The sequence below is a fragment of the Jaculus jaculus genome, chromosome 11, assembly GCF_020740685.1.
Source record: "Jaculus jaculus isolate mJacJac1 chromosome 11, mJacJac1.mat.Y.cur, whole genome shotgun sequence".
In the NCBI taxonomy this organism is placed as follows: domain Eukaryota; kingdom Metazoa; phylum Chordata; class Mammalia; order Rodentia; family Dipodidae; genus Jaculus; species Jaculus jaculus.
In genome coordinates, this window is record NC_059112.1 from 86,621,542 (window position 1) to 86,641,343 (window position 19,802).

The following is a 19,802-nucleotide window of genomic DNA, read 5'->3' on the forward strand; positions in this document are numbered from 1 at the left end:
ACAGGTTTCATTTTTGTAAACAGATTTTTTTAAAATATTTTACCAGCATCTTATTACATAAGGAATTGAGATTTGCTTTGTGAATAATATACAGTCTGATGGCATATAATTATTGAGGAGAGATAATTATGTGGATAAAGACTGAAATAACCATTGTTAAACTGGATTATATGTTTTGAACATCAACAAATACAACCATATAAACAAAATTTTGTTACTGCTGTCTGGCTAAAATTGAAAGAGCTTTACTTGTGAAAAAATAATCTTTCATAACTTTGGTTGTATATCTATTTCTCACATTCTATTGGTGATTGTTGGCATTACTAAGTAATAATTATAACTTGAAACTTTTTAAATTGTGTATGCTTTTTTACTGTTGAAACAGCTTTCATTTTTATCTTTTGTAGCACATACACATAAGTACTATAAAAATTGCATCTGTTCTTCATTTTGTAATAATATTGTGGTCCAGACGTAATATACAAATTGGTAAATATGCATAGCTAAGAAATTTTGTTATTTTCAAGTTTGTATACCTCTATCAAATACTGCACTGTATCCATGAGTTCTGGCTAAAATCATTGACTGTTGGAACTAAGATTCATTTGAGATTATATAATCTGGATTCCTTGAGTCCTGTTTAAAACCTGAACAGTATCCCTTAATTATCTTTACATAGAGTCTGAATCCCTTTGTGTTTCATTAAGGTTCTTATGGCCTTTATTGTTTCATGTCCTTGCCACTATCCAACCCAAGCATTATGGTCAATTAACTACAAGCTCAGAACAAGGTATTCATCTGTCCGCTCTTGCTATTGCTTTTATGTTTGCTTAAATATGCTCCTTTAGGGGGTGGAAGAGATTGCACTTGCCTGCAAAGCCAAAGAACCCAGGTTCAATTCCCTAGTATCTATATAAAACCAGATGTACAGGGTGGTATATGTGTCTGAAATTCATTTGCAGTGGCTGCTGCACCCATTATTGCTCTTTCTCTCTCTCTCATAAATAAAATATTATTTTTAAATTATTTTTTATTTATTTATTTGAGAGTGACAGACACAGAGTGAAAGACAGATAGAGGGAGAGAGAGAGAATGGGCGCACCAGGGCTTCCAGCCTCTGCAAACGAACTCCAGACGCGTGCGACCCTTTGTGCATCTGGCTAACGTGGGACCTGGGGAACCGAGCCTCGAACCGGGGTCCTTAGGCTTCACAGGCAAGCACTTAAACGCTAAACCAGCTCTCCAGCCCTCATAAATAAAATATTTTAAAACATGCTCCTCTCTTCTCACCACATCTTGCAGATGAAACTCAAAAGTACTTCTAATTAGCCCTTTCCTTGAGGTCCCTACCCCCATGCCAGTGTTTCCTCACATCATCATATGTAAGGTTTATTTGTTTATGCATGGACAAATCAGCATGTATTTAGTTATGGAATGCATATTTTAGTGGTATAAACTTGTTTAAACTAAAACCTTTTGGGGGGCTGGAAGGATTGCTTAGTGGTTAAGATGTTTGCCTACAAAGCCAAAGGACCCAGATTCAATTACCTAGGACCCAGTTAGCCAAATGCACAAGGGGACTCATGCGTCTGGAGTTCATTTGCAGTTGCTGGAGGCCCTGATGCACCCATTCTCTCTCCCTCCCCTCCCTCTTTCCCCGTCAAATAAATAAATTAATTAAATTAAATATTTAAAAGTTTTTTTTTTTTATTTTAGTTTTACAAGTCTACAGCAGTTGTCTTCTTGTTGCTGGGACACAACACCTTATGGAATGAAAGTGTTTATGTCTGCCTTATGGTTTAGAGAGCAAGTTTCATCATGGTGTGGAGAGCATGGAGAGAGCAGGAAGCTGGTTCACATCCACACTGGGCACAAAGAAAGGGGAGGGAGCCTGACAAAATTCCAAGACCCACCCCAGTGGCATACTTCCTTCAGCAAGGCTCTACTATCCAAAGGCTCTACCAACTGGAGATTCTGTATGAGGCTTAATAACAAACTAGTGAGGACATGGAAAAAAATGCACATTACAGCCATCATAAAGCCCATTGTTATTATACACACACACACACACACACACACACACACACACACACACGATCAAAGAGATTATGAATTGAAGTAAATAGTATTTCTTCTCGGTGTCTCTCTGACACACTTTTACACATAGGTTTATGTATATGTTTATGTCTCTCTTCCAATTCATCTGCCATGCAAGGTGCAGGTCTAATATTGTACTCATATTTGCTTATGTGAAAAAGTATTGACTTCTAACTAGTAGACACTTTTGAACTGTTACAGGTGAGGGAAGAGAGGATGAAAATATTTAAGAGATTTTCCTGTAGCTGTACCTACAAATATGATGCTTCAGCCACACATTCTTAAGCCTTGTCTTTCTGTTTCCTGATTTTACCTTATTATCATTATTTACTATTTCCAAATTTTAGGCCTCAGGTCACACAGTAAGACCCAGCAGAATATTCCCTACATTTCTGAACAGTAAAAAAGTCACTGTTAAAAAAAGTCAATGTTTTCATGAAGGATTTTTTATCTGTGTGGTGGTTTGAATCATGAACTTGTGATTTGAAAGCGTACTCCCAGCTGGTGGCAATTTGAGAGGTGGAGCCTTGTTGGAGGAGTGTTTCTGGGGGTGGAACTTGTAACTTATGAGCTCTCAATGCCATGATAGTTGTGTTCACTCTCCTGCTATTTTTCCTCTGCTGTGGCAGAGGTGATGTCCTACTTATGCTTATGCCATGATTTCCCTGACATCATGAAACATTCTCTCAATACCATAAGCCAAAATAAAAATAAAAAAATAATAAAACTTTCCTCCCATTCGCTTATTTTGGTTGTATGCTTTGTCACAGCAACGTTAAGGTGGCTTCACAAAAAAAAAAAAAAAAAAAAAAAAATGGAACTGAGAATTGAGAATTGGGGTTGTTGCTCTGATGAATGTGACCATGTGGCTTTTGGTGTTTTGGAACATGTTATATAAGAGGAATGAGGAAGGATTTAGTACTTTGGACTTGAGAAGCCTTGTAGTGCTTTAAACAGAGCTTAATGGGCTATTCTGGTGAGAATTTGGAAATTCTAAATGCAGAGAAAATTATATGGACTTGATTTATGAGGGGAAGAAATTTATCTGGACTTAGCCAGAAGCAATTTGTGTGAGCAGCTTGCTGAACTGTGCTCATGTCTTAAGCACTGGAGCAGAGTTAAATTTGGAAGAAATGGACTGGTGTGATCAAATGGGTGTGATACAGAACATCTTCAGCACAGGCTGAAGACTGCAGGTATATCAGCTGCTGTTGAATGAGACATCAGGAAAATAATGACTTTTGAAAGTAAGGAACCAGAATGGTCAAGAATGGTCCTGCTCTATTCCTGCTTTATTCCTCCTGGATTAACCAATGGAGCAGCCCACCTGGTACTATAGGAATATAAGAAATGCAGGAAAAAGAGGATCACTGGCTTTTCAATACATATATATATATATATATATATATATATATATATAATACATATATATATATATATATATATATATATATATATATATATATATATGTAAATGGAAATGACCACTGACAGGGTTGGTGGCATTCCAGCCTTCTGTGTTCAGAGTCAGCTTGTGCTTGCTAGCTAGTGTACTATTGGTAGTCTATCTGCCATGGGTGTATGATAAAGTGAGCTGGTTTCTTCTGGCATGATGAAGCTTCCCCTGAAATCCGTAACCTTCCCCTGAAATTCATAAGCCTGGGTGAACCCTTTCCTCCCATCAACTGCTTCTGGTCAGGTGTTTATCATAGCACAGAAAAGGCAACTGCAAAAATCTTGGATATAATTTTTTTTTTTGAGATAGTGTCTTGTATGTCCTCATATTTGCTATATGTTCGGGAATGATTCTGAAAATCTTATCCTTCTGCATCCATCTTTCTGGTGCTGAGATTACCGGCTGGCACCAGCAATCCTTTATTCTGATGTAGTGTTTGCCATTGAACCCAGGGCTGCATACAGGTTGATAGACACTCTACAAATGGAACTGCTTTCCCAGCCTTAGTATGTGCAACTTTGATAAACATTCAATCAGTTCAATTAAAACACTTATCAATGGAATTATTTTTATGCACTGGGGTTAGAGTACAATGAGATTCACTAAAATAATAATGAATGTTGGCATTATAAAATCATCTCCCTTCTATGCATTTTGCCTATTGTTCCAGTTCATTTAGTAGCATTTAATAATACTATATATTATTACTATTAATAATTTTAAATGTTATTGGTATGTAAATGTACTATATGCTATGAGGTTTTTGTATCAAAGTTTCAAAAGTATACATGAGAAGCTGAGTGTTAGGTAGCTAATGAATCTTGTGACTTCCTCATGGTGAGCACCCATCAGAATTCAAATCAAGATCCAAAATAATACAAATTCTCCTGCACTAGAGCTGCCTGCATGGGGAGAAGCTGGTTGGAATTACAACCCATCAGAGTTGGTTGTTCTATCAAATCACAATGGGGTAAGTTACTGATTATATAATGTGCTCTAGAACTTCCATTAAGACTCTTTTCCAGAGACAAATGATGAGTATTTTCAGATGGAATTAAATTTGAATATTCAACTTTCCTATAAATGTCTTATAAATGTGAAGTTTCCTAAATTATTTTATATATATATATATATGACTTAAGAAATACTTAAATCATTTGATAAATGTTGGTCATAATTTTTTAAAAGAAACAGTTCTACTTTTAAAAAAAACTTGAAATCCCCTTTCAATTGATTCATAAATCAATTAATTATCATCTAGAGACCCAAGGGCAGCAGGAAATTGGGTGCAAATTAAAAAGAAAAAGGAGGCAATTTGTTTTAAGTCTGAAAGTTTCATGTTCAATTGAAGTTTAATCAGAAGTGACCCATTGTTTGAAAGGTAGCACATCAATGTCTTTTTAATTTCTCTGTCATTATCTGAGGAATAGGGAAAATTGAGGTAACTGATTATTCTTAAATGGAAATTAAGGAATGGTAATATTAGAAATCAACTAAAAAGATGTTCTCTTTCTTTGTATTTTAATTCACAAAGGAAATAGTCTGTTCCATATTGGAGGCTGGATGATTTGTGAAGTGGAGCTGGAGAGCATCCTTAGAGACACACAGCCACACGTTTTCTGTCCACTGAGACTAAAATAGTATCTCTTTTCTTTAAAATCTATTTATTCAAATAAATGAGATTTTTGCTTTAGTGAATTGTAGAATTAATTTGGTGCCTTTATTGATCTCCAAGAGAATAAACAGAGAGAATGATTAAAATGGATGAATTTAGCTAAATAAAAATGTTGTCTCAAAAAAAAAAAAAGATTACCCAGAAATCATACATAGTCCTTCAAATTAAGCCTACCAGTAGTCCCTGGGCTATATGGGGAAATAAAGTCTTTCATTTAGACTTTAATAACTGGTAGGTAAAATAGAAATAATTTATTTTCCAGGGATCTCTTATAATATTAATATGAGTTTATTCATATGTTAAATGAAATATCAGTGGGTGTCTAGATGATGAGAAGGAAAGGAAGGCTGGGAGGCATTTGCTCAAGTCAGTTCTATAATATTGTTGCTTTGATTTCTTCATAGTTAATGCATACACTGGACTTTGTATTTGACAAAAAGGGTTATGATAAATTAAGGACAATGAAATAATGGAAAAATTTGAGGTAGGGTTCTGATCAAGATTTAATTTACCTGGTTATTTCATCCATGTTATGAAACTGGAGGTCAATTTTATAAAGCCAACATCTTCTTATTTCAAGAAAAAAAAAGCGTTGAAGGGGTAAATATGTCTTCCAATCTTTGAATAATGCATTTGCTTCTTCTTACCCTGATGTTTAGATTTCTTCGCCCTTAAATTTAAGACCTTCAAATCCCTCAATTTTTTCACAATTGATTAAGGAAAGCCCTGCAAAGAGTTCATAGTGACTTTCAGCAGAAAGCTTTTCAGGAGCCTAAGAGACTTTGACCTTCAAGAAATGCTGCTGTTAAATTGACTTGAGATCACATCAAAGTCTGGACTCTCGTTATTGAGAAAACTACTTTTCCTTATAAGATCTGAGAACTCCAATCACATTTTTTAAAAATATATTCCTTGCAATGTGTTGATGTAAGCCTTGCCTTCACGTGGCACAGAAAATACAGTGCTCCCATGCCACTGGGCTTTTACTCCAGTCATGTGTAGCCACCATGTGCTAGGAGAGGGAAGTAAGTTATGATGAAAGATACCAGTAAGGACTGAGTAGATGGCTCAGTGATTAAGAGTACTTGCCTTGTAGCAGTGAGGCCCCTGAAAGGGCCTGAGTCTGGGGCTCCTGAAAATTACAGCTCTGGTTTCAGAGGAGAGACTAATCTCAAGAAAGTATGTGGATGAGTGGTAGAGAGGAGCATTCCACATGCTCTGGCCTCTTTGTGTACCAAGGATATGCATTTTCAGATACATATGTACGCACCACACACAGATACAACACCACACATACACATACATCACACACACACACACACACACACACACACACACACACACACACACACACCACACACAGAAATATGCCAGCAAGATAGTAAAATATTAGATATGTGTCCTCTAGTGTCCCTCTCTCATCCACCATACCTCTTCCAAAGACTGGTTGTGAAATAATCTTAGAGTCACATTTTAGTGTATCTCATATGTAGCAAGGTATCTTTCTCCTCAAAGAAAAAGGCACATGACAGAAAAAAAAAAAAAGATAACTCAGCTAACCAGTGAATCAACTGACATTATGGGACAAACTGTACATCATTCTCATGTAAACTTAATACAGCCTATCTCTCTATTGTCTAAGTCAGAATTTACTAAAAAACAACAAAAGCCAATATTTTAAAGAGTTTTAAGTTCATATATTCTTGCTTGAAAAGTAAAATATACATATATTTAAGGTCAGTGAAAGTCCACACTAACAAAAATTCAAGGTATGTAAAGACTTTACACATAGTTGTGTATTTTATTTCTATATGAAATTTATATGAAGTAAAGATGGGATTAATATTTTCTCACTGAAAGGACTCTCAGAAGTGTTAAGTAAATACTATATTATATTCAGATTTTTTTTGCTATATGTTATAGACAAGATACTTCAGCTCATTCAAGAGCACACGTACTTCCTGGCTTCATTTCCCAGGTTTACTGCTTAGGCAATATATTTAAGGTCACTGTACTATAGTTTATCTGGAAAATAGAGATACTATTTACTTCTTAAAGATGCATTAGTATTAATTGAGGTAACATCTGCAGCATATTTTGTAGAGTAAGATATTACTCAATATATTAAAATTTTGGTTCCATATTTCTCAACACAAAGATTGGTATAATCTCCATAAAAAACATATATCTGTGTAGAAATTCTCCTTATGTTGGGGCATAAATATATGCCATTTGTACATCAGCAATTCTCAATGGAAGTGCAGAATCCTAGGTTCCCTCTTAACATTTCACTCACATAAAATAGACCCACCAGAATTTCTGAAACAATCAAGACATTTAATATTTATTTTTAAATTGCACTAGGCTTAAAGATATTTAGGGACTCAGGCTTAAGTTTCAAGACCTCTTTCATAGATTTGTTTAAGTGTTGGAGTGACTTGACCTTGTTCTAACTAGTATTTAGCATATATATTGAAAACTCTGTTAATCCTCCTACTAATCAGAAAACGTGTATTATCTTGACATTTGGTTATGTAGCTATTACTTCTGTAGAAAAGTGTTTTGGTTTAAAAAAAAAAAGGAGGCTTATTTTTATTGTTTAGAAATCATTAAACTGCACACAAACTTCTGAGGCTATATTACTGAAGCAGAGAAGTAGTATAGTTAGTATGCAGCACTGTATGAAAAGATGGACAATTCCACAGGCCAAAAGGGAGATTGCAATTCTGACACCAGATAAACAATCATGGAAAAATGTAATAACTTCCTGAAATAGTTTTATCTCTTGAGCTAACATGATGAAAAATCATAAAGGATTTAATAGTTACTTCTCAGATTTTATTTTTAGGACAAGTAAAATAAAATAAATGCTAATACTGGTATTAAATTGTGAATTTATTTTTAAAAATGGCATGTAGCTAAAACTAAAGACAAAAACTGCAATTGATCCTCATTATATTTCATAAACAAAAACACTTTAATGGTAGTTGAAAAAAATAAATTTAGCTAAAAGAAGTCTTCTTTGTTTAGGATTTACTTAGATATATGAAAAAAACCCTCTGCATTACTGTATTTTATAATGGATTATGGATGAGATTATGACTCTATCAACTGGAATTATATAACCATAGACAGCCCAGTGCTGGTTTTCACATTTGTAATCCAGGCCAGTTAGAGTCATAATGTGAAACGCCACTTCAAATGTATAAATGCATAAATTAACCAATAATAACTAATAAAACATGTAACCAATGAATTAAATGAGAGTGAAGGAGTCTTTTGCTTAAATGAAGACTTTCATTTGATTAACTAATGAGTATTTTCTTAGACAAATTTCTTCACCAATCTAACCTTCTTTTCTCTATCTTCAAACCGGGGATAATAACATCTTTCTGACAGAGTGGAATAGATTGCCATTTCTAGACATTAAGGATTTTACATATATTAAACCACATAATCTTATTGTGGTTTTATGGGAGTAATGCTATTAAACTTATTGTACAAATGTGAAACTCAGAAAGAATGTAGGTAACTTGCCAGATACATATTTCTAGATATTTGATAATGGTTAAGAGTATTATGTGCTTCTTATTCATTAATATTGATAGTAGATGATTTATCATCTATGCAGTCTAGATTATTATATGTGGTCTACTTGCTAAATAAGTAGTATATAGTATGAATAAAATATTATAAATGTGAAATAGTAATATGAAATAGTGTATTTTAAAATGTTATTACATTTTTTCAATACATATATTTGTATATATAATTATATATATATATGACATTGTAATTGTTGCTATTTTTAATTCAAGTATATATTATAAACATGCTTTTAAGATCTCTATACTTTTTTATTATCATGAATATAACTGGGAGTTTCTGGAGTGATGATAGGGTTACCACTTATAATACTAACATTGGTCCCTCACAGCCCATTCTTTTTCCCATGTGGGATCAGATTATAATACCCAAACAGACAAGGTTACATGCTTTCACACAGGATGGAGCCATGAATGCATAAATATTAAACTGCACGCCCCCCCACACACACACCCCGAGTTACATGCTTTCACACAGGATGGAGCCATGAATACATAAATATTAAACTGCCCGCCCCCCCACACACCCCCTGAGTGAGAGGAGTGAAAGAATTATCTAAGGCAGCAGATTCTGCTCAGGAAGGGAGGGGAGTGCCTAGGACTCTTCTCCTTTTGAATGCAATTTATGTACGTTGTCCTGTTGCTCATGTCACGTGATATGCTGTTTCCAGGGTTCTGGGTCTTCTTTGATACGCCATCACCTATGCTACTCTCAGGGAGGACAATCTCTCTGGGCTCTCCCACTTCTGTTCACTTTTGACTTCTGAAGTGTATTCTTTAATCTAGGTTCCAACAAACTTTCCTCAGAATATCCAAAGGCAGAAATGGGTCAATACGCACTGCCTGGCATGGCAGGCCACAGCAGATCTCTATAGTGGACATAGTCTCTATTCATGAACTGTTCTTTCAATAGCAGAATATTCCTTCACTTTATTCTCTTATTATTGCTGATACATCTTATTACTTCATGATATTATTTTAATAACAGTTTAAAGAGGCTTAAAGCATATATTTATATAAGTACATTGATTTTATAAATCTGATATTATATATAAAAACTTATTAAATTAGTAAAATATTACTCTTTGGTATATATATATATATATATATACATACATATATATATGTATATATATATCTATATATATATATCCATATATACATACATATATATATATATATATCTTTTATCTTGCATTTTTACATACTAAGAGAAACTTTATTGATTTCACTAATAAATTATATTTTATTCAATTATATTAAATTCTCAGTGAACTAAGCCAGGAAGGTTGAGTGAAACCAGAAAATGAAGGCAAAGAATCTAGCTCTGGGCTTTTTCATTCAACAAGAGTCATTATCCAGCCAGCCTAATAGTTACCTAGTGACTGATGTGTACAGCTGATTTACTTTCTTTACAACTGCTGATTTGAGTACAAAAACGAACTTTGCTGTATCAAGTTTAGTTTTAAGACTTAAGCACTTATTTCAGTCTGAAAATTTGTAGTCTCATCTGGATGTTTTGGATCTGACTTGCCAGTCTGGCATTTGGGGGCATAGGGTAATGGAATACAGGATCAGTAGATTTGATTGCAATCCACCTTCTTTTAATTCCTAGAAGAATTAGCTAACATTGCTAAATGTCAGTCTAGTCATCATGAAAGTGCAGGCAATTAAAAATACTTATATATTTTTAATGTCAAAATGAATGTGCATTAAAGCAATATGGAAACTAGGTCACTCAATAAATTTATAAGAAATTATTGGATCAGAAAGATAACAGCCAAGATTTTTTATTTTTTAGAATTAAATGTTTACAATTTCTGAAGAGATTTTTTTTTTTTTTGAGAGAGAGATACAGACAGAAAGAGGCAGACTTAGAGAGAGTGTGAGTACACCAGAACTGCCCTCCTTTGCAAAAGAACTCCAGTCACATGTACCATGTTGTGTATGTGACTTTACATTGATGCTGGGGAATTGATCCTGGATCATTAGGCTTTGAAAGCAAGAGCTTTAAACACTGAGCCATCTTTCCAGCCTTAACCCAGATTGTAATTGTGTTAAGCAGCTGTAGGGGAGAGAAGATTAGGAACAAAAGAGGTACATAGGGCTGAAGAGTTGGCTTAGATGTTAAGGTCCTTGCTTGCAAAACCTAATTACTTGTGGTTTGATTCTGTAGTACCCATTCAAAGCCAGATGCACAAAGTGGCACATGCATCTGGAATTTATTTGCGGATTCTAAGGCCCTGACTCCCATCATCTCTCTGTCGGTCTCTCTCTCTGTAGGTCTCACTTGCTCTGCTTGCAAATGAATAAATAAATATTTTTAAAATAAAAGTAAGGTATAAATACTAAGTCCTGGTAGAAGTGTAGTAAGGGAATTGGATGAAAATTTTTATAATGAAATGTAACAATGTAGTTAAAACTTTTGATGACATGGTAAATTAACAAGAAAGATCTTTTGGGATGATAGAAATAATCACATGAAAATCATTTCTCTTTGTGGTAAAATTAAACAAGTTGGAGTGCACAAATACTAAATAAGATATATTTTGACAAGTGAATACATTTGTAACCACAAACCAAACTTGAAGAAATTCTTTATTTTGTAATTAATCCAAGATTTGTATTTGTGTTTTACTTAAAGTTTTTGTTGCAACTGTAAAAGTGTTGTTTTTTTTTTTTTTTTTAATTAAAGAAGCAAGATGAACAATAACTTAGAAGTGAAATTTTAAGTTTGGCTGTGAGAATTTTCACCAGCTTAAGTCTAGGCCTAATGAAGGCAACAAAGATATGTTCCCCAAAGCTTTGAGGGTATCTTTATTTGTTTAAATAATAGGCACTATGAATAATGACAATAAATTGGAGATTTTTAGGTAAGATTGTCTGGGATTCACTGGACGGCCTATATACCATGATAAGTGCTCTATCAGACAAAAGAAAAAGGAGGAGAAGAAAGGTAGGAGGGAATAGGAGGAAGCAGAGACTAAGTAGAGATGTGTTTTATACAGCCACAAGGAAAGCCTGAAGCCAACAGAAGCCAGGAATGATTGACTCCCTAAGGCTCTGGGAAGGAAGCAGTTGTGGGGCTTTGAATAATGCAGAGGTCCAGTAGGCAGGAGCTTATTTCCAATATAGGTTGCTGATTTCTCTGGCACCTTTTTCATTTCAGTTACTTTTGTTTCTTGGTTTGTTTCAGGCACCCATGCAAGTATATTGCACTTTAAAATAACTCTCTCTAGGAGTAAATTTTTTTTAAAAAGCCATGAATATGAATAGTTTTCTTTTCTTCTAGTATGAAATGTTGCTGATTTTCACACTGTCATTTTTTTTTTTTTTCATTTATGTCCTGGTCAAGAAAATTAGGAACCTGGAAAAAGGCAAAGTACATAATATTGAGAAAAAGGTAAAAAAGCCCAAAGGTCATTAGGATGCAGGCTGGCATCCAAAGAAAACAGTACAAAGAGCTTAGAGAACACAGTGGGCTCAACAGTGAAGATCTGTGAGCAACTCAAGATGTCGGGTCTTCTGAAGGGGACAAGTGTTTCTCTCACCTCCATAGCATGTCTGTAGGTTAGGGGTGGTGCCTTGACCAGATGATAGAACTGTTCAGTTGGATTAACTCTTTAAGAAAGCGGACCATAATCTTATGTTCTGTGTTACTTAGAAAGTAGAAACCCCATCCAAGGCCAGAGATTAATTTCAAATTAGCTTTCCTGCAACAAAAGCCCTAATACTTCCATCCGCCTGTTTTTCATCTCTAGTTTAACCTATAGGGGAGCAAATGTGATGTTTCCCTTCATGATGTTGCCAGAGATACAAGAGGCTGGTGGTTGGATTTGTTCTTCATGGCCTCCAGGTCAAATGTATGCCTGAATATCCACGAAAAACATGATCGGGTCATTTATATTCACAAGTTAACAGTCAATGACTTCTGACTCTTTTGCTAGAAACTTTAAAAATGCCATGGTATTTTTAGAAAAGTTTAAGAGCTAACATGGAAAAAGTGATGCATTATTTTTTCAATTCTTTTTTCCCCCCAATACCTAGGAATCCCCTTGGGTAACATTGGATACTTGGCTTCATTGCAGAAAAAAAAAATAGGAAAACCAAGATAAAGCAAAGTTGGGACATATTACAGCTATTTTAATATAGATTTTTGGTAGGTGGTAAAGAGAAGGGAAGAGACAGTTGTAAAGAAAGTAAGTCATGCTGGGCATGGTGGCGCACACCTTTAATCTCAGCACTCGGGAGGCAGAGGTAGGAGGATTGCCATGAGTTCAAGGCAACCCTGAGATGACAGAGTTAATTCCAGGTCAGCTGGGACCAGAGTGAGACCCTACCTCGGAAAAAAAAAAAAAAAAAAAAAAAAAAGAAAGAAAGAAAGGAAGTCATACAGAGCATGAGTGTGGTCTTTGCTATAACAGAGCTACTTCTGCACAAGATTGTGGGGAATCTTGAAGCTATTGTCTTAAAGGGTTGCAAAGAAACTTTGATGAGATTTCAGGGTGATTCCCGAGGGCCATCTAACAGGTTTACAATTGAAGAGATAAAAATCCCAGAATGCAGAAAATTAGGATATTTTTAAACAGAGTTAATAATTCTGTTTGACATCACCAGACAATCTCCAGAAAAAAAAAAAAAAGGATGAGGCCCTACACACACACACACATATATATATATTGAGAACTTGAGCCAGATTCATTGCTATTTTAACATAATCTATATACAAAAGGAATAGTAAAGATAGTTCAATGCCCCAGAACTCCTGCTTCTCAACTTCAACACACACACATGAGCCAGTGCCTCTTGCCTCTCTTGCCTCCTTAAATGAATACCACATATTAGAGCCACTTTTTTTGGATCAGACTTACATGGGTAGCCTAGGAATTGAACCCTGGGCCTGCAGGCTTTGCAAGCAAGTACCTGCAACCGCAGAGACATGCTCTTTATATCAGATTATTTCTTCTGTTTATTAATGGGAACATTGAAAAATAGAAATCACTTGCATTTACTATAAATGGAAGAATTAACATTTACTAAGAAAATTTAACAGTTTAATAAAAATCTACTCATTTATCCATCATCTAAATGTTAATCTAAATTTATTTATTATAAAACACCTTAATTCCTGAACTATTCTGCTAAGAGCTTCTTTTGTGATATCTTTGTAGTGTTCCTAGCTTTTCTAGCCCAAAGAATAATTAAGATGAAAGAAAAAAAAAAAGATATTGTAAATGTTAGGTACTCAAATTCTCTATCCACCCCCTTCTCTTTCCTCTACCACCTGGCCAGACCTGGGGCTGCCTCCCACTGTGATGCTTAAGTAGGGCATCTTCCCCAACTCACACTTCTGCATACCCCTATGGCACCTCCCTCACCTAGCAGTCTCCCCCCACATCCTACTCCTTGCCCTCATTTGCTCTTTCTGTCCCCTTTCTGAAAGTGAGGTGCCTTGTTCTTTATCTCTGGCTGTTTTGTATCTCTTCTTGTCTCTCTGTTTTAGTCACTCATCTATCTCTCGCTCACTGTGCAAGCATCACTTTACCCCAAATCTAGTTTTCAGAGCCCTCTTCCTACTGGTATTGCTCCCTCTCCCCTGGGCCACTTGCTGCTTTTTTGCGTGGCAGGCAGTGCTCAGCTGCTGTAGCTGGGTCCACTCCAGGTTTTGCTCATCTCCCATACATCTACTTGGCCAGGCCTATGACCCACCCCACAGTAAAAACACTGCAGCTCTACTCTGTTCTGCTTTTCTATATTACCCTTCCCTCCTCTCCTAACTCTCTTCTCTCTAAACCATTAACAAATAAACTGGCCCAAGAAAAGGTGTGGTCACATTCATCTAAATTCAAACTCTAATAGGAAGTGCTATTACACCTTTAATATATTAATATTATTATATATGGTTTAATTTGATATTTAAAATATTTTTAAATATGAATAATTTTTATTTATTAATTTTTGTTCATTTTTATTTATTTGAGAGTGACAGAGACACAGAGAGAGAGAGAGAGAATGGGTGCGCCAGGGCTTCCAGCCATTGCAAACGAACTCCAAATGTGTGTGCCCCTTGTGCATCTGGCTAACGTGGGTCCTGGGGAATCGAGTCTTGAACCGGGGTCCTTAGGCTTCGCAGGCAAGCATTTAACTGCTAAGCCATCTCTCCAGCCAAATATTTAAAATATTATTCACTAATAGCATGTGATGTAAATAATGATTAAAACAGACATACACCCTGGCCTCATGGTATAGGCCCATCATGACAGCTACTGAGGAGGCTGAAACAGGCAGTAGGTTCATAAGTTCCAGGCCTTCCTGGGCTATATAATAAGTTTAAGACCTTATTGAGACCCTGTCTTAAAAATTAAATAGAGAGCTGAGGCTCTAGCTCAGTGGAATGGCATTTCCTTGTCATGTGTGGATTACTAGGTCCAATATCCCTCTCTGTGATAAAGAAGAAAAACAAACATGAGCACAGATTCAGAAATGAAAAGATGGAAGAAGGTGACAATATATAAGGGAGATGAGCTTGAAGAAATTGTAACATAGGAACAAGCAACACTCCTGTGGAAGAATTTCCTCAGCACAGAACTTAAGATCAAAACCATATCTGACTTTATTGGAATGACTCATATTTTCAGAGTTTGCACTGAGATCTTTAGTCTCATCTCAACAGTATCTTTAAGGAAGGGACACAGCACAATAAGCATGTACAGGCATGTTAAATCCCACAGAGAATGTGTACTGGTGACTTTCTAACAAGTGCCTTGTGAATTTATAAAATCATTTAATCATTTGGGCTATTCCCTGCCTTACTTTGTGTATTTGAATTGAATAAAACATTTTTATGTTCTTCCAAAGACTGGAATTAAAATTCTAAATCAATGTGAGTGAACTTATTAAGATAGCCTGAATATTTTCCATTATGCCAATAACATATATTGCACTTTCTTGGAACCTGAAAAATAATTAAGATGTAAAAAATGAGTACATTCAGAAAATAATGTGGTGACACTGTTCCACATTTGACCCCTGGATGGTCACACTTTCATTTAAACTCGACATTATCTCAGATCTTTTTTATATTAAATTGTGATGAGAACATTATGTTTCAAAACTTATAGCTGTGATTACCCTTTTACTCAGTGCAGCACATTACAGATGTCTGTGCCAATCAAAGGCTTCCAGTATTTTAATTTTACATATTAAATTAAAGGATTATTGAATATGTTCTCTGATTGTAGGGAGGAAAGAAATGTAATGATAAAAATGCACATAGGACTTCTTTCATTCAATTTTATTTAGACTAAGGAGGGAGCCTCTGATTATATCCTTTAAATTATACATAGTGCTTATAGTACTTATGGAGAAAAGGCAAGGCTTGCAGGAGACTGTAATGAAAGCTAGAGGAATCATCTTTATTAAATGTGTTTCTGTGTGGCAAACAAACTCTACCCTTTCAATCCTTCACTATACTTCTGCCCTACTATCAACTTTCAGACAGACTTGAATTTCTACTTAATGCATGATGGTGCTATCCCTGAGAGAACAAGTGAATTACTCAAAGCTATCTGGCAGTTTCTGTTTAGGATCTGATATCTTTTTTTTTTTAATTTTAATCTTTATTAGCATATACTAATTAAACAAAATAGTAGGTTCGATTGTGACATTTTAATACATGCTTATCTAGCTCAGGCTGACATGGAATTCACTATGGAGTCTCAGGATGGCCTCGAACTCACAGCCATCCTCCTACCTCTGCCTCCAAAGTGCTGTGATTAAAGGAGTGTGCCACACTCCCAGCTTCTTTGATCATATCTATCTCCACTACTACCCTTTCTCATTCATCTTCTCCTTTTCTTCTCAAGGCATCTCCCTTCTGCTTTCATGTCTTTATTTTTTAAAGAAATCTAGAATATGCATGTTTTCTTAGAGAAACATGCAGTATTGTTTCTCTCGGTATGGCTGACTTTGTTTAATATGATGATCTCCAGTTATGTCTTCAAGCCTCATGACACAGGGGACACATAACAAAAGCATAATATAATAAATAATATCAAAAATAAATATAAATCATACAGAAGGCTGAACATAGAACAGTTGATTCCTGTGGGTTGTTGAGTACTACACAAAATAAGGCATTTGCCTGTAAAGGCTAAAAGCTCAGGTTTGATGCCCCAGGAGCCCCATAAGCCAGACACACAAGGCAGTGCATGCATCTGGAGTTCATTTGCAGTAGCTGAAGGCCCTAGCACACCCATTTTCTATCTCTATATGCCTCTTCTCTCTCTAGCTCTCTCTAATAAATACAATTTTAAAAAGAAATCAGATGAAGAAAGAACACTGTAAGCAGACAAAATAGAATTACTATAGACAGATGGTAAAGTGCTGCATAGATTCAAGATTTGGTAAAAATCTCAATGATTGCAAAGTGTATACAATATGAAAATATTATAGAAAAGAAAGGTAAAAGAGTTTCTTATGTGATGAGGCTTTGACATCCAAGCAGGGACTACAGTGTGTGTGGGTGAAGGTAGTAAGTAACTGGGCAATTGTAGAAGGCAACAACTTACAGAGTAACATTTCAAATCTGACAGACTGTGGTGGATGCAGTTCCATAGTCCAGATGATGAGGTAAATCATAATAAGAACAAGATAAGTTTTCATACTTGGCAAAATGCATATGCATCCATCTAAGATACATGAAGAAAGCCATGTGAAAGAGCAGGATAACAGGTTAGAACATGACAAGTGGATGTGTGTGAAGGGTCCTGTAAACAACCAGAAATGATGACCTGCAAACAGGCATCTGAACTAACAGGAAAGCCTTGCAAGTTATCAATCCAAAACTGGGAAGGGAAGCCAGCCAGCCTCACAGACAAAGCTACTCAGCAAGACCAGACATAGGAAAATAAGACAGAGGTTTGGCCATCCATAAACATTCGCATTCAAATATCAACTAAAGCCGGGCGTAGTGGCACACAGCATTAATTCCAGTATTCGGGAAGCTGAGGTGGGAGGATGACCATGAGTATGAGGCCACCCAGAGCCTACATAATGAATTCCAGGTCAGCCTGGCCTAGAGTGAGACCCAACTTCAAAAATCAATCAATAAATAAATAAATAAATAAAAAAGACTATACTCCCAGGAATCATTTCTATAGTTTCTCACTAGAGAAATTTCTATGACTGTATAGAGTACTGGAGGCCATGAGGATGAGGCATAGCATTCTCTCCCTGAGTGTGAAGCTGGCTCTTGGTATTGCTTTGCTGTAACAGCCACTGGCCATTGATGAACATTCTTGCCCTATGTCAGGGGAGCTGGAGGGAGAAGACACAGTCTGAGTGGCAAGAGAAAAGAAGAAGAAATAAATAAATAAATATCAAACACCAAATAAATGTAGCTCCTGGCGTGGAACAATATGCAAAATAAGAATTAGGTTAGTTTAATTATGAACTGCAGGCAGCAGCTGAAAAGGAATGGCAGAAACTGTTGAATGTGCCAAAAAGTAACGCAAGACAATGGGAGGCAAATTGGGATTAATCACAGCTCCTGAATGGACTTTTACTGTCATCATGGCTTCTGTTAAATTTCCCTGTTATGATTTTCATGTGGCACTCAGAAACAAACAATTTCATGTATTTTTATCTCAAGGTTTGGTTAATTTCAGTTTTTCAACAAAATAATGATATATATTTTAAGGGCTTGATCTATTACTTCCCATTTTTATTTACAGATAGAAACATTATTAAGCCACCATCATCTGTAGTTAACATAATCACAGTTTAAACTTTTTAATGAAGCCTTTCTTATTTTTAATCTTTTCACTTGCTTATGTTATATTACATAAGCATGTGTTTATTAAACACAATTGCTAGATTCATATACATATGAACACAAAGTGCTCTCTTAATACTTTGAAAGGAGGTAATATTTACATCATTTTTGTTCTCAAGCCCTATTAAACAGCATAAGAATAAGTACTAACTTGGATGTGGTGGTGCATGCCTTTGATCCCACCACTCAGAAAAGTGAGGTAGGAAGATCTCTGTGAGCTCAAGGCCAGCCTGGCCTACATAGTGAGTTCCAACTCAGCTTGGACTAGAGTGAGAACTTGCCTCAAAATAAATAAATAACGACTGTATCTTGCCCTTAGCATACAACTTGTGAAACGGTACATATTAAGTTAGCATTAGAAATAATTAATTGTAAAATGAGACAATATAAGCAATAGTATATTAACTGACTGTAGGAGCAAGACAGAAAGGAATTAGATTAGAAACAAATGAAAATTTTATAAATTAGTGTGTTATGCCACTGAGTAACTGAAAATTCAATTAAAATCTCTTTATGGGCTGGAGAGATCACTCAGTGGTTAAGGTGATTGCCTACAAATCCTAAGGACACCAGTACCCATGTGAAGCCAGATGCAGATGGTGGCCTATGCATCTGGAGTTCATTTGAAGTGGCTAGAGGTCCTGGTGTGCCCATTTTCTCCCTCTTTCCCTCTCTCTCTCGCTCCCTCTGTCTTTCAAATATGTAAATAAATATAAATAAAATATTAAAAAATTCATATAAAAACTTACAGTTTGCATTTTTATAATTATTCAAATTGAGTCTATTTCTTTAATCTTTTCAATATTTACAAAGGTTTGTTTTCCTAAGTAAACTAAGATAGAAATCTTTCAAGAGCTTAACTAAAACTACTTATGGGCTGAAGTAATGCCTTAGAGGTTAAGGTGCTTGCCATCAAAGCCAAAGGGCCAGGTTCAAAACCCTAGTACCCACATAAGCCAGATACACAAGGTAGGGCATGTTCTGGCATTATTTGATTGCAGCAGCTGGAGGCCCTGGCTTCTCCATTCTTGCCCCCCACCTCCTTCACTCCCTCCTTGCAAATAAATAAATAAATATTGAAACTAAGTATTAGGCCTAGTGAGATGTCTCAGCAGTTAAAAGATTCCAAACCTC

At 35.6% G+C, this 19,802-nt stretch overlaps 1 protein-coding gene and 1 non-coding gene across 4 annotated transcripts in view; both read left to right on the forward strand.

Annotated features, from left to right (window-relative positions):
• Positions 1–19,802, forward strand: part of Naaladl2 (N-acetylated alpha-linked acidic dipeptidase like 2) — a 1,016,062-nt gene that overhangs the window by 804,762 nt on the left and 191,498 nt on the right. The window lies entirely within an intron of this gene.
• On the forward strand, positions 17,964–18,180 carry LOC123453349. The gene has a single exon (XR_006632747.1). It is a non-coding gene; the product is annotated as a small nucleolar RNA U3 (small nucleolar RNA).